General features: G+C 44.7%; 1 protein-coding gene across 1 annotated transcript in view; it reads left to right on the forward strand.

The window, feature by feature from the left end:
* ITGBL1 (integrin subunit beta like 1) overlaps positions 1-14,955 on the forward strand; it is a 109,730-nt gene that overhangs the window by 67,684 nt on the left and 27,091 nt on the right. The window lies entirely within an intron of this gene.

The raw sequence follows: 14,955 nt of genomic DNA on the forward strand, positions 1-14,955 counted from the left end.
TTAATAACACTCGGGTTGTTGTTTTTTGGTTGTTGTTTAAACACACAGTAAGATTTCCTAGAGAAGTCACATTTCTGAAGATAAGGGAAGAAGATGAACAGCTTATCCCTTTCCAAGGTCTAAAACCGTCGGTATCTAAAATGTGGAAGTACATCCATAACATTTTATAGTAAGCAGCAATAATTAATAGGTAATAATAGTCACATAACACCAATGATAAGCATAAGCACAACATCATCTGGTTTTGAACAAGAACCAAATTTGCTTTTATTCATCCACTCACTTGTTCTATAAATGTATGCTTAATGGTAGCTTTATTTATTGATCAATTAAATGTATATCTCATGCCTTCCTCCAAAGCAGCCCAGGGCGGCTAACATGAAGGGACTTAATTTGTAGCCCTATACACAGTTACCTTGGATTGGCAGGGTTTATTTCTGAGTAAGCATTCATAGGATTACACTGTAAATGTGTTTTACTAGGAAACGTAAGGCCTATGCAGTTGTTTAAAATACCTCCTGAGTAGCCAGTCAACGAATGACTCTTCTGTATTGTTTCTTAGTGTCTTTATGTTGCTTTCTGCCACCCAGAAATTTTGCGAGAGGGCAGTACCTATGCATTTTAAAATAAATGATAAAATTATAAATGAAATAGGTTTGGTTGCACTCATAACACAAGCCAATGCACTTAACACCAAAGCATAGTGACGCGGGTGGCACTGTGGGTTAAACCACAGACCCTAGGGCTTGCCGATCAGAAGGTCAGCAGTTTGAATCTCCGTGACGGGGTGAGCTCCCGTTGCTCGGTCCCAGCTCCTGCCAACCTAGCAGTTCGAAAGCATGTCAAAGTGCAAGTAGATAAATAGGTACCACTCCAGCGGGAAGGTAAACAGCGTTTCTGTGTGCTGCTCTGGTTTGCCAGAAGTGGCTTTGTCATGCTGGCCACATGACCTGGAAGCTGGCTCCCTCAACCAATAAAGCGAGATGAGTGCCGCAACCCCAGAGTCGGTCACGACTGGTCCCTTTACCTTATAGTGATGAGTGAGTTGGGAATTTTGGGTATATTTCAGAGATTGCTGAGGTTTCCCTTGATGAAATATTTGACGCCCAAGCCCCCCTTTTTTGGAACAGTCCACATCTGTAGATTGCACATCATGTAAGAAAGTGGCCTAGAGCACATATTCGAAGGCATATCCATCTTATAAGTTTCCTTTTTGAGCAGGGTTGGAGAGATAGCATAATCACCCTTAAGCGGCAAGCTGCTTCCATCCATCATAATTGTTCAATCAAGTTCACTCAGGCTCTCAGCAGTGGATGGTGTGATAGGGCACCACTATTTACCAGTTGGCTGTATTGTTGCTGCTTACCAGGAACTAGAGGAAGAGGGATGAGGCAGTGCTGAGGTCGATACAGTGCAAACTCATTGGCAGGAGTACCAGATTGGCTTCACTGGTGCATTTGCACCACAGCAATCTCAATGCCACCACCTGGTAAGCAGCAGCAATATGACCACCTGGAAGTTCGGTGAGTGATGGTTCCCCACTACTACAAGCTCTCAAAAATTGCTATAATTTCCATTTTGACCTTGTTTAGGAGTTTGCATTTTAAGGACTGGCCCCTGGGCCCATAATTTCTGGGAGATTTTTAATGTATTTTTCTAAGCAACAGCTTGCTGAAATCAAATGGATGCATTAAAAATGTTTGCACAGGTGGCTAAAGTCAAGCTTTCTTAAAATGGAAAATACTCTTTGATTTAAGACACTTTGTCATTGACACATTTGAGTTGTTTGGTAGTACTGTATGTTCCTGTCTCTCAAACATGTTTGAATAACCTCAGTTACTCTTTATGCAAGCTATAGCTTTCAATATAAACAAAAGTATTTTGCAAGCCATGACATTTTTTTCATTTTAGCCAATTATATGTTGTTGTTGTTTTTTTTAAAAAAAGAATTACGGTAGGTGTTTCTCTTTCAAAAATGAATATTGATCTTTCAGGACAGTAAATCTTATTCTTTATCATGGAGAGTAATTTAGTATATGTAGCTGGCACATCTGTTAGCCAGATGTTGAATGCACACATGCCCACGATACAATTTTGTATGGTATAAAGTCTAAAGTCACAGGGGAAATAGAGACTTGGACATAACCCATTCAGAGAATGAGGAAGGCATTTGTGGTGTCACGTTTCCGAGCACAGTTCAAAGTGTTGGTGCTGACCTTTAAAGCCCTAAATGGCCTCAGTCCAGTATACCTGAAGGAGCGTCTCCACCTCCATCATTCTGCCTGGACACTGAGGGCCTTCTGGCGGTTCCCTCGTTGTGAGAAGTCAAGTTGCAGGGAACCAGGCAGAGGGCCTTCTCGGTGGTGGCGCCCGCCCTGTGGAACGCCCTCCCATCAGATGTCAAGAGAAAAACAGCTACCAGATTTTTAGAAGACATCTGAAGGCAGCCCTGTTTAGGGAGGCTTTTAATGTTTAATAGATTATTTTATTTCATTTTTCTGTTGGAAGCCGCCCAGAGTGACTGGGGAAACCCAGCTAGATGGGCGGGGTATAAATAATAAATTGTTGTTGTTGTTGTTGTTGTCTGTTGATGACTTTTTCAACCTCACACCAAGAAGCAGAATTTAGCACGCTGAATGCAAATGCATTCCTCCTTCTCCATGTAACCCACTTCATGTGATGTTGTTGGACAGTATCCAACAAAGTAGTTCCATTAGTGCAAGGACTTATTGGTTGTGTCATGGGACTCCCCTCCTTCTCCTCTCCTCCTATGCACCCCTAGATGTGTTCTGGAGGTTCCCTCAACCCTCCAGAGCAGATGAGGGGAAACCGTGGGGGGAGATGAGAGGGAGGAAAATTGGTTTTGTGCAAATGGAAATCCTTGTGCCCTTCAAGATGCAGCTGAACTACACCTTCCCTCATCCTTGGCCATTGGCCATGCTTTCTAGGGCCGATGGAAGCCACAGCCCACCAACATCTGGAGGTCAAAACATCTCCACTTCTGCTTTATATCAAGGTCAGGCTTTTTTGTCTGTGGAGCCCAGTATTGGCTACTCTGACTGGCAGAGGGTATTTTCTATCAGCTTCTAGTTGTGACCTTCTGCCTGCAAGTAATGTGCTCTCCATAGAGCAGTGCCCTCTCTCAAGTCCATTTCTTTTATGGCAGGCATCCCCAAACTGCGGCCCTCCAGATGTTTTGGCCTACAACTCCCATGATCCCTAGCTAACAGGACCAGTGGTCGGGGAAGATGGGGATTGTAGTCCAAAACATCTGGAGGGCCGAAGTTTGGGGATGCCTGTTTTATGGTATTGATTTTTAAAGCATACTAGATGATCCTCAGGGTCCCTTCCAACTTTATAATTCTAGGATTATTTTATTAAGTTTTTAATGAAGCTTTATTTTATGATTTTTTTGGGGGGTGCTGTCATCAACAAATGAGATACAAATCTAACAAATAAATAAGCTACGCAAGAGGGAACCTTCAGCTCAGGCTAGGATGACTCATGGAAGACAAGGTTACCAGTGGATGCTAGTCATGATAGCTGTGTGTTACCTCCAGTATTGGACATGGTGTGCCTCTGAATACCAGCTGTTGGGGAGCCCAAGTGGGTAGAGAGCTGCTGCTGTCACTGGTTTCCCACTGGCATCTCATCGGCCACTGTAGGAACTAGATGGGAGCCAGTGTGGTGTAGTGGTTAAGAGCGGTAGACTCATAATCTGGGGAACTGGGTTCGCGTCTCCGCTCCTCCACATGCAGATGCTGGGTGACCTTGGGCTAGTCACACTTCTCTGGTCTCTCAGCCCCACCCACCTCACAGGGTGTTTGTTGTGGGGGAGGAAGGGAAAGGAGATTGTTAGCCGCTTTGAGACTCCTTCAGATAGTGATAAAGCGGGATATCAAATCCAAACTCTTCTTCTTCTTCTTCTTCTTCTTCTTCTTCTTCTTCTTCTTCTTCTTCTTCTTCTTCTTCTTCTTCTTCTTCGGCGTGATCCAGCAGGGCTCGTCTCATGTTCTTGTGAGGATAGAGACAACGGGCAGCTTTAGATGCAATGAAAAGCAGCTGAACAAGAAAGTGTAATATCCACAGTTGGCTGCCGGTGCTTATTAGCAATGCCCAAAGGAGGAACTTGCGCCGCAATATTAAATTGGCTATATTCTTAGCCACAGCCCACAGAACCTTGCTATGCCAGGTTGCTTTGGGAAATTACTTATGAACACTTTCAGTCATTCATAGGAGTCGTAAGTATAGTTGCCTGGGTGAGGGATCTTGTTCAGTTCAGACAATGAGCAACACTTGCAGATCTGTGCGTTTGCAGTGTGTGCACGATAAACCTGTGTACAGTGGAACCTCGGTTTATGAACACCTCGGTTTATGAATTTTCGGTTTACGAACGCCGCAGACCCATCTGGAACGGATTAATTCATTTTCCATTACTCTCAATGGGAAAGTTCGCTTCAGTTTATGAACGCTTCAGTTTATGAACAGAGTTCCGGAACCAATTACACCCATGCCTCAGTTTATGAACGCTCCAGTTTAAGTACTCCGCGGACCCGTCTGGAACGGATTAATCCACTTTCCATTACTTTCAATGGGAAAGTTCGCTTCAGTTTATGAACGCTTCAGTTTAAGTACTCTGTGGACTGTCTGGAACAGATTAATCCACTTTCCATTACTTTCAATGGCAAAGTTTGCTTCAGTTTATGAACACTTCAGTTTATGAACAGACTTCCGGAACCAATTGTGTTCATAAACCGAGGTACCACTGTATTTATTACCCTGTCTCTGTGAATGCTGGCACTGAAGGAGGACGTATTAAAATTCTGCCTATTAGGAATGTGCAGATTAGAAGTGCTGGAACTACAGTCCCAATTTGAGAAATTAATGTCAAGTAGATGCTTTCTGACAGCCTGATCCATAACGCAGCTGTGTTGAACTACAGCAGTTAAGAATGATTTAGTAGCATTGAGATGAAAAGTTTAGTGCTCCATTTTGCTGTGCTGTAACACAGATGAATGCTGGCGGGCATTTCCCTTGACCCAGATGGGAAGATCAGTGCTTCTAAAGGCAGCAGACCCAACGATTAATTCCCCAGTGTTTTTGACAATCAGTTTCTTCACCAAGTTGTTGGCTGACCTACGAGGGGGGGGAAATGGTTTAATTGGTTTTGGTAGTGGCAAGCCCTGAGGAAACGTTACAGAATAGATAGCGGCTGTTGGGAAAAGCCTTGGATCAGGCGATCATGAGTTAATGCACTGTGATTTAAGGAGAAGAGCAGATGGAACTAGAATTATAGCTAAGGTGTTTGGATATGAAAACGGATTAACTAGTACAGGGAAAACAGACTGTGCAACTGTTGGATGTAGAAGAGCATTGGATTTTAAAATGGTCAACCAAGTTGTGCCAAGCAAGAGACATTGGGGAGGGAACGGTAGGCAAAGGCTCCAGACCTAATTCAAAATTAGCTGTTTTAGACAAATATGGCAGACCCTCCAAGAGTCCCTATTTTCCAGGGACAGTCCCAGATTTACAAAAGCGGTCCCGGTTTCTGAATTGATCCCAGAATGTCTCCCTTTCCCTTAAGAAGCCCCTATTTTCATCAGAGAAATGTTGGAGGGTATGGTAGGACATCCCTATCTTCACTGGAGAAATGTTGGAGGGTGTGGAGTTATGCGACGCCAAAGCCAATGAGATTAGTAACTATACGACCTTTAGAAGGCAGCCCTGTATAGGCAAGGTGTTGGGTTTTTTAATGTTTAATGGTTTACTATGTTTTTATACATGTTGGAAGCCGCCCAGAGTGGCTGGGGTAACCCAGTCAGATGGGCAGGGTATAAATAATAAAATAATGATAATGATGATAATGATAATGATGAGTTGTTGTTGTTGTTGTTGTTGTTGTTGTTGTTGTTGTTGTTATTGACACCCTTATTTTCACTGGAGAAATGTTGAGGGGGAGGGAATAAAATGGAATAGATGTTATTAAAGGGGCCCTACCTTATAAAAAACAAGAGAATATGAAAAACAATATAAGGATTGCAATACGGCTATACCTGAATCTGATACCAATGACAAACTTAGTTGGTCTCTAAGGTGCTACTGGAAGGAATTTTTTTATTTTGTTTTGGCTGTACCGTCAGTAAGATTGACTAAAAGGTCACAAAATAGTGAGCTTTCAAATTCTTCAGAACTTTTCCTTAGGCTGAATCATAAGAAAAACGACAACAAAAGTGGGAGGGAGGGAAAGAAAAGAATATCAGGATGGAAAAACCATGTTTGCAGTTTGCAAAAAAAGGGGGGAGACAGTGTTTAAGATGGTGTGCAGTGGCGGAGGAAGTCGCTTGGGTGCCTGGGGTGGCATGTCCAGGGGGGGCAAGGGCGGGGTGCACCATGGGGCCTCTGGAGTCTGCCTGCCTCCTCCCACTCAGCCGCCCTACAGCTGGGGGAGAGGCAGCGGGCGGACTGTTTGGGCAGTGTGGAGCTTGTGTGCGCCCAAGCCACCACGTCTCTCCCAGGAGAGACACGTGGCTCGGGCACGCTGCAGGCACAGTGGTGAGTGCTGCCTGGCATTTTGTCACCCCCCTCAGTGGTGACACCCGGGACAGCCCGCAGCTACCACACACCCCTTCCTCCACCCCTGATGGTATGCAAGATTGTGCTAGGGGCAAAGCAGAGCTCAGGATGGTCTCCAAGGATTATCAGAAAAAAGAAACAACAGTGATTAATCCTATCAATAATGATGATGATGATGATGATGATGATGATGATGATGATGATGATGATATATTATTTATACCCTGCCCATCTGGCTGGGTTTCCCCAGCCACTCTGGGCAGCTTCCAAGAGAAATATTAGAATACACTAATATCTTAAAGATTAAAAACGGCCAGTGTGGTGTAGTGGTTAAGAGCGGTAGACTCGTAATCTGGGGAACCGGGTTCGCGTCTCCGCTCCTCCACATGCGCTGCTGGGTGACCTTGGGCTCGTCACACTTCTCTGAAGTCTCTCAGCCCCACTCACCTCACAGAGTGTTTGTTGTGGGGGAGGAAGGGAAAGGAAAGGAGAATGTTAGCCGCTTTGAGACTCCTTCGGGTAGTGATAAAGCGGGATATCAAATCCAAACTCTTCTTCTTCTTCTTCTCCTCCTCCTCCTCCTCCTCCTCCTCCTCCTCCTCCTCCTCCTCCTCCTCCTCCTCCTCCTTCTTCTTCTTCTTCTTCTTCTTCTTCTTCTTCTTCTTCTTCTTCTTCTTCTTCTTCTTCTTCTTCTTCTTCTTCTTCCCTAAACAGGGCTGCCTTCAGATGTCCTCTAAAAGTCTGGTAGTTGTTTTTCTTTTTGACATCTGGTAGGAGGGCGTTCCACCTTTTCTCAGACAGGGAGCACAAGTAAAGAGAAGCTTTGGGGGGGGGGAATAGGTGTCTTACATGGTAAAGTGTCAACAGAAGCCAAATTGGGTAATATTATCCAGCACAATATCCAATATTTTCTCTTGGGAGAAAAGCAATGACAAACCTAGACAGCATCTTAAAAAGCAGAGACATCACCTTGCCGACAAAAGTCCGTATAGTTAAAGCTATGGTTTTCCCAGTAGTGATGTATGGAAGTGAGAGTTGGACCATAAAGAAGGCTGATCGCCGAAGAATTGATGCTTTTGAATTATGGTGCTGGAGGAGACTCTTGAGAGTCCCATGGACTGCAAGAAGATCAAACCTATCCATTCTTAAGGAAATCAGCCCTGAGTGCTCACTGGAAGGACAGATCGTGAAGCTGAGGCTCCAATACTTTGGCCACCTCATGAGAAGAGAAGAATCCTTGGAAAAGACCCTGATGTTGGGAAAGATGGAGGGCACTAGGAGAAGGGGACGACAGAGGACAAGATGGTTGGACAGTGTTCTCAAAGCTACGAACATGAGTTTGACCAAACTGCGGGAGGCAGTGCAAGACAGGAGTGCCTGGCGTGCTCTGGTCCATGGGGTCACGAAGAGTCGGACACGACTAAACGACTAAACAACAACAATCCAGCACACAGGGGATAACTTTAGCACCCATCGTTCTTGTTGGCTAGGCTGCTTGGGGAAGCATCTGGGGTGCTACCAATAAGCCACCCCTGTTCTAGTGGTTAAATGTCATGTAGAGAATAACATAAGAAGACTGCCATTAGATTACGCCAACAGCCTATCTCGTTCAGCATCCTGTTGTCACAGTGGCCAACTGGATGCCTGTGGCAGATCTGCAAGCAGGACCTGAGTGCAAGAGCACTCTCTACTTCCAGCAACTGGTACTCAGAGACAGTATACCTCCTCTGTTTTCCTTTCTCTTTGACCCGAGACGCCTTGGTTTATCTCTTAAATAAAGAGGTGTATATTCAAGCAACTCAAGGGATTTGAAGGCATCTCACGAAGAGAGAGCCCAGTGAATGTCACCTGGAAGGAAAGTCGTCTTGGTGTCTCCTGTACTTCCCCACCTAAATCCATGACTGGATAGGAACTCCAGGGCTGTTTGCAGAGGACCAGCAGGTTCATACAGAAGCAGGCAGTTCTTAAAGTGATCTCCCCAAAAAGTCAGCACCAGCACTTTAAATTGTGCCTGGAAATAAATGGTTAGCCCATGCAGATGGGACCATCTCTTTGTTGTCATATTCATTCTTATAGCACCAGATAACCTGGCGGCAGCATTTTGCACCAATTGAAATTTCTGGGTTGTTTTTAAATGCTGCACCCCACCCCCCTCCACCCCAAAAAGCACTACAGTAATCTAGTCTGGAAGTAACCATGGATCCATCTGTTGAAGGAAGGCTGTGGCTGGCAAACCAGCTGAAGCTGCTAAATAGCAGTCTTTGCCATAGCAACTGTGGCATTTATCTTGTTAGTCCCACAACATGATGCAGATCATTTTGGATCACACAAAGGCACACAATAACTGCTCTGCTATCAAGAGGGTTTTAGCCACAGTCAATTATGCGCAGGGACCTGATCTGTTCACCCATTCCTTTAGATGAATGGACCAGGTGTCACTGTTGATTTCATTTGGGAGCTGTCCATGCCAGGGATCATTAGGCAATGAAATGAAAATAAAACTGCCAACATTATTATAGCATTATACAAATCTATGGCATGGCCGCATTCGGAATACTGTACACAGTGATGGTCATCTTACCTAGATGGCTTTAAAATAGGGTTAGACAAATTCATGGAAGAGAGGGGTACCAGTGGCTACTGGCCGTGATGGCTATGCTCTGCCTCCACCACTGGAGGCAACAATGCTTCGGAACGTCAGTTGCAGGAAATCGCAGGAGGAGAGAGTGCTCTTGTGCTTGAATCCTGTTTGTGGGTTCCCCACAGGTATCTGGTTGGCCTCCTTGGAAAAGACCCTGATGTTGGGAAAGATTGAGGGCACTAGGAGAAGGGGACGTCAGAGGACAAGATGGTTGGACAGTGTTCTCGAAGCTACGAACATGAGTTTGACCAAACTGCGGGAGGCAGTGCAAGACAGGAGTGCCTGGCGTGCTATGGTCCATGGGGTCACGAAGAGTCGGACACGACTAAACGACTAAACGACAACATCTGGTTGGCCACTGTAGAACAGGATGCTAGACTAGATGGGTCATTGGTCTGATCTGGCAGGCTCTTCTTACCTTCTTACGTAGGGCCCAACTGTGTGTTGTTGTTTTTTTACAGCTTAGTGCATGCAGATGATGAGACTTCAGGAAAGGTTCCTCTTGTCATTTCAATTTTTAATCTTAAAGAAAATGCTACGATCTTATTCATGCAGTATATCTGGAATATCAGGACTTGGAGTGTGTGTGTGTGTGTGTGTGTGTGTGTGTGTGTGTGTGTAAAAGAGAGAGAGAATATATGAGAGAGGGAGAGTGTTATCACCCCTGTTGGTGCTTCACCTTTCCCAAATATGTTCAATTCTGCAGCTCTGAACAAAGTCAACATTTGTCAAAAGCCGTACAATCAATTTCTTGCATTTTTGTGGCGTACATTTCTCGTGTACGAAGGCTACATGCAGACAGTTTATATGCACGTAGGTTCTGCTCAGAGCTTCAGATCAATGTCTGGAAGGTGGGGTCAGCTGGTGAATCTCTCTTTTCTCTCTCTCACATGCCACACATGGATACCCTCCAGACATGTCACGCAAAGAGGGCCTTAGAAATTTGTCAGGACATGTCAGATTTTACATTTGCTGTTCTCAAGAAAGGAGCTTTATTTGCTTGTGAAATGCATCACTGGAAAATTTTGCAGATAATAGCGTCAGTCATTTCCCTCATCTTGCACCACACTGTAATAAATGAATACTTTCATAAATTAATCAGATCACTCTCGTTTCCCAGCTTCAGAAACATCAGGTGCTGGGGCTAAATGATCTGAAAATTTATGACAACAGGATGGTGAAACACTTAAAATTCCCTTCGTGCTTTTTTTGAGTATTGAAGAGGAGCTGGGGAACAGGAGGAAGGTTCTAGATTCTTAAGTATGAATGAAATGAGGAATTTCTGATTGCCGTGCAACACTTTGACATGCAGACACTCCATTTCCACCACCACTCACACAACTAATGCAGACACCAGTTTGTAACAGGGAAAAGGCTATATTCAACTACCCCATTCTGTTGGTGGAAGCCATTGCAAGGAGTCCCACTATGACAACGGGACAACTCTAGCTCCTAGAGTGGTGGAGTAGTGCTAATTCAAATAAATATTATTTCAGCACTTTCCAGTATTTTACTGCTATTTCCCCAAGTATTTTCTGCTACAGATCCAGCTGCAATTCAACCACAGAGTGGATTCTCTGGTTGTTTCAAGCAAGTTTGTGGTTGTTTCTCAGAAGTTCTTGCTTTGTTTGCTTAATTTCTATTGTGTGTTTGGGCTGTTCATTTTAGCCTTTGATCGTCTAATATTTGGGGATGTCAGTATACACAACACACACACACCACACCAAAAAATCCTAGTCTTTTGTTCCTTTGGCTGATTGAAGGATTCAATAAATTACTGTAGCTCATAATGATTGTAAACGTTAAACACTATTTTTATCTAGTCAGCTGTGTTTAAAATGCAACAAGGGGGGAATCTATCATTCTCTCTTGGGCAAAAGCTTGGGAAATGCTTGACAGTTTCTCATCTTTCCTCCTTCACATATTTTGTGAGGAGGAAAGATTATGCATGTGAGCATTAACCACACAATAATTACTGAATCAAATAGACAAACACTATTTCTAAGAAAAGGTGTGCCAGAAGAAAAAGAAGAAGAAGAAAGAAGAAAGAAGAAAGAAGAAAGAAGAAAGAAGAAGAAGAAGAAGAAGAAGAAGAAGAATTTATTTCTACCCTGCTGGACCTCAGTGTCTGGGCAGAATGATGGGGGTGGAGACGCTCCTTCAGGTGTACTGGGCCGAGGCCATTTAGGGCTTTAAAGGTCAGCACCAACACTTTGAATTGTGCTCGGAAACGTACTGGGAGCCAGTGTAGGTATTTCAGGACCGGTGTTGTGTGGTCTCAGCGGCCGCTCCCAGTCATCAGTCCAGCTGCCGCATTCTGGATTGGTAGTTGTAGTTTCCGGATCACCTTCAAAGGTAGCCCCACATAGAGCGCATTGCAGTAGTCCAAGCGAGAGATAACTAGAGCATGCACCACTGGTGAGACAGTCTGCGGGCAGGTAAGGTCTCAACCTGCGTACCAGATGGAGCTGATAAACAGCTGCCCTGGACACAGAATTGACCTCCGCCTCCATGGACAGGTGTGAGTCCCAGGCTGCGCACCTAGTCCTTCAGGGGCACAGTTACCCTATTCAGGACCAGGGAGTCCAGGGAGTCCTCCACACCTGCCCACCTCCTGTCCCCCCAAAACAGCACTTCTGTCTTGTCAGGATTCAACCTCAATCTGTTAGCTTCCATCCATCCTCCAACCGCCTCCAGACACTCACACAGGACCTTCACCACCTTCACATGAGGCATGTGACAAAGCCCCCACCCCTGTCAGAGGAGTCCCTGCTGAGCCCCAGAATCCACTCGCTCACTCTTGCTGTGTGTTTGCCTGATTTCTCAAAGCAAGCAAGGGAAAGCAGCTGGCTGCACTTGCTGCTTCAAGGTTCATATTCAGTGGTTCATATTGTGGCTGCTGCTGCTCCTCCTCCTGCACCGCTGAACTCCATCAGCTAGAGCTGGGAGGCAGAGTTGGGGGTATGCGCGCAGCGCTCTCCTCTCTTGTCCAGTGGCGACGTTGGCAACAGTGTCGGCTGTGGGAGCGCCTGCTTCTTCACCTCTTGCTGCTGCTTCAGCCTGACCCCTGTGTTTTTCTCCCTCATGGCTTGGATTTATGGCCTACTTGAAATGAGGCTGCACTTTAAATTTTAATACTGTATTTTAATCTGTATTTTAATTAATTGTTTTTATGTTTTATTGTGGTTCTGTTGGTGTCAGCCGCCCTGAGCCCGGTTTTTGACTGGGGAGGGCGGGGTATAAATAAAAATTTATTATTATTATTATTATTACTGAGCCTGCACAGTGTAGCCAAAGGAGACGGGAAGGGGAGGGGGCAGCACGCAAGCCAGCCAGCCAAGTGCCTGCCTCCCCAGACAGGCCAGCTGGGCACACACACCTGGCTTGGCCCAGAAGACCACCTCCCCTTCCCTCCACGCTCTAACTTTACACCCGCCCTTCTCTGCAAATGGCAGAGAGGAGGCGAATGTTCTGCGCAGCCCACCCACTGCCGTTTAAATATGGCAAACCATGTCCCCCACCAGCCGGATTGGCTGGCGGGGGTGGCATGACGTGCTGGGCGCCTGGAGCCGGCTGCCTCAGTGGCACCGCCTCACTCACTACCCTGAACATGAGCAGTGTGCGGCGCAGGTGCAACTGTTTCTGGACACCGCTGCTGGGCGCCTCTGCTGGGCACGTGCCATGGCGCATGGTGCCACTAAACCAAATGGAAAAGATGCTTCTGATAGGAAACCTTGTAATTTAGCCCAGTGCAGTCTTCTTTGACTGGCATTGGCCTTCAAGGTCTCTGATCCCTGATCTATGGAGTTGCAGATGCCTGGGATGGAACTTGCAACCTTTTGCTTGCAAATCATGCACAAGTGTGTTTATCCCTCCCCTAATGCAAATGCAATTGCTATATAAATGCAAAAGCATTATCATTATTAGATCTGTACAGATCTGCAACCACGTAATACAGCTGCAGCTGAAATAAGTTAATACACTATGGTTGATTTTGCATACATTTGCATTTCTCATTTGCCTCGTTGAATATTGTTTGTTGTGCTGCAGAAATCACTGCCTGCCAACCCTCAGTTCCCCCTGTTCTTAACACCTGGAGTTTGGCCTAAGTTGTGTTTTCTAAGAAGTGAATTGCACTGTGTGAAATGAATTTTCTGGATACGTTCAGGTGTATCATTTATCTACTGGACGAAAGTGCATAGTTTCTTTTTGTCTATAAACAAGACATTGAAAATAACAGTTATAATTGGTGATGGATTTATCTTGCGAGGCAAGGTAGATGAAAAAGGGTCATTTGTTTCAGTAGCAGTGTCAGTAATGAAGGTTTCAAGCAAAATATATATATTAAATTCTGTCAGTGTGATCTGTCTGGTCTCAAATTACTCACTCCCATGGGGAGGATGCTCAATCTCTCTATTTTTGCTGCTCTGCCAGCCACCCCATTGCTCATGTGGTTGTTGACCCTTTTTCTTCTTCATAACATCTGCAACTCAAAGTGGTTCTCGTCTGCAGGATGAAGAGAATTGATCTCCCCAGTCCTGGCAGCGAGATGAATGCCTGGCAGTTGCTTAAGTGGCTGTGTCTGTTCCGTCCTGGAGCTCAATTTCTATCCCTTTTTGTCTTTTTAAGATGCTCTGGGCTTTCCTTTTGTACATCAGGGGTGGGGAACTGCCACCCCAAGGCTAGAATATGGCCCCTGGTCCTTCCAATCTGGCCCTCAGGATCCCCGCCTTTCCCCCACTGCAACTAGTGTATGCCATTTAATGTCCTGAGGTAATATTCCTCAAACTACCATTGAGGTGCTCGTTGATCAACTTCACCTGCAGCTCAGGGTGACCAGCTCCTTTGTTTGGGAGTTCTCATTTCTTGTTGTTGTTGTTGTTTAAGTTATAGACTACTCACATTATGATGTATCAGAACAGCATACAGAAAACCAAAAATAAAATATAAAACATGCACCAAAACTAATACAGTTCTTAAATGACAACTCAACACCACAAGATGATCAGTGGGAAATACATAAAATTTTCATGCTGAAAAGAACGTTAAGTGTACTTCTGAAAGACTGGGTAGTTGGCGCATGCCTTATCTCTAATGTTCTCCTGACAAGAGGAAGTTTCCAAAACGTTGCTGAGAGGACTTTTCATTCATTTCCCCTAAAATTATAATAGGTTAGGTGAATTATAACTGCTTCATAGATTAAACCTAATCGTTGTGCTGTATACTACGTCCAAATTTCACACAGAGCCCATCTTTTTTGTTTTCTTTTGTTCTCCCCAAGTCAGCTTGGTACACAGAATGTTCCAGAATATTCAGCTGCAAACAAGCCATGGTGCTTGCAGAGCCACTGCCAAGATCAATGTGTTCTTTTTAGGGAGTAGCCATGGGATTATTATTTTTTTCTTATTTACCAAGCCAACAGTTCCATGGAAGGAGGCTGAGGTGAAATTGTGATGCCCTGATAAAATATAGATAAGTGAAAAATGAATAATAATTTTTGGTGCTACAATATGCTCCATTTAAATTGGTGGCACTGCTTAGAATAATTTTAAGCAACATGTGGGTGTTCTAGTTTGTGTAGCATGTTGTTAACCCTCCCTATTCTGTAGTTGTGTCTAATGCTGCAAAACAATTTTGCTGCTTTAAAGTAATTGCAAATTTGCATGTTTTTAACATTTAGATCTTTATTCTTTTACAAATAAATACTGCTTCTGCAACTATGGTATGGCTTATTGCCAGAT

Source organism: Zootoca vivipara, chromosome 4 (assembly GCF_963506605.1).
Source record: "Zootoca vivipara chromosome 4, rZooViv1.1, whole genome shotgun sequence".
NCBI lineage: Eukaryota > Metazoa > Chordata > Lepidosauria > Squamata > Lacertidae > Zootoca > Zootoca vivipara.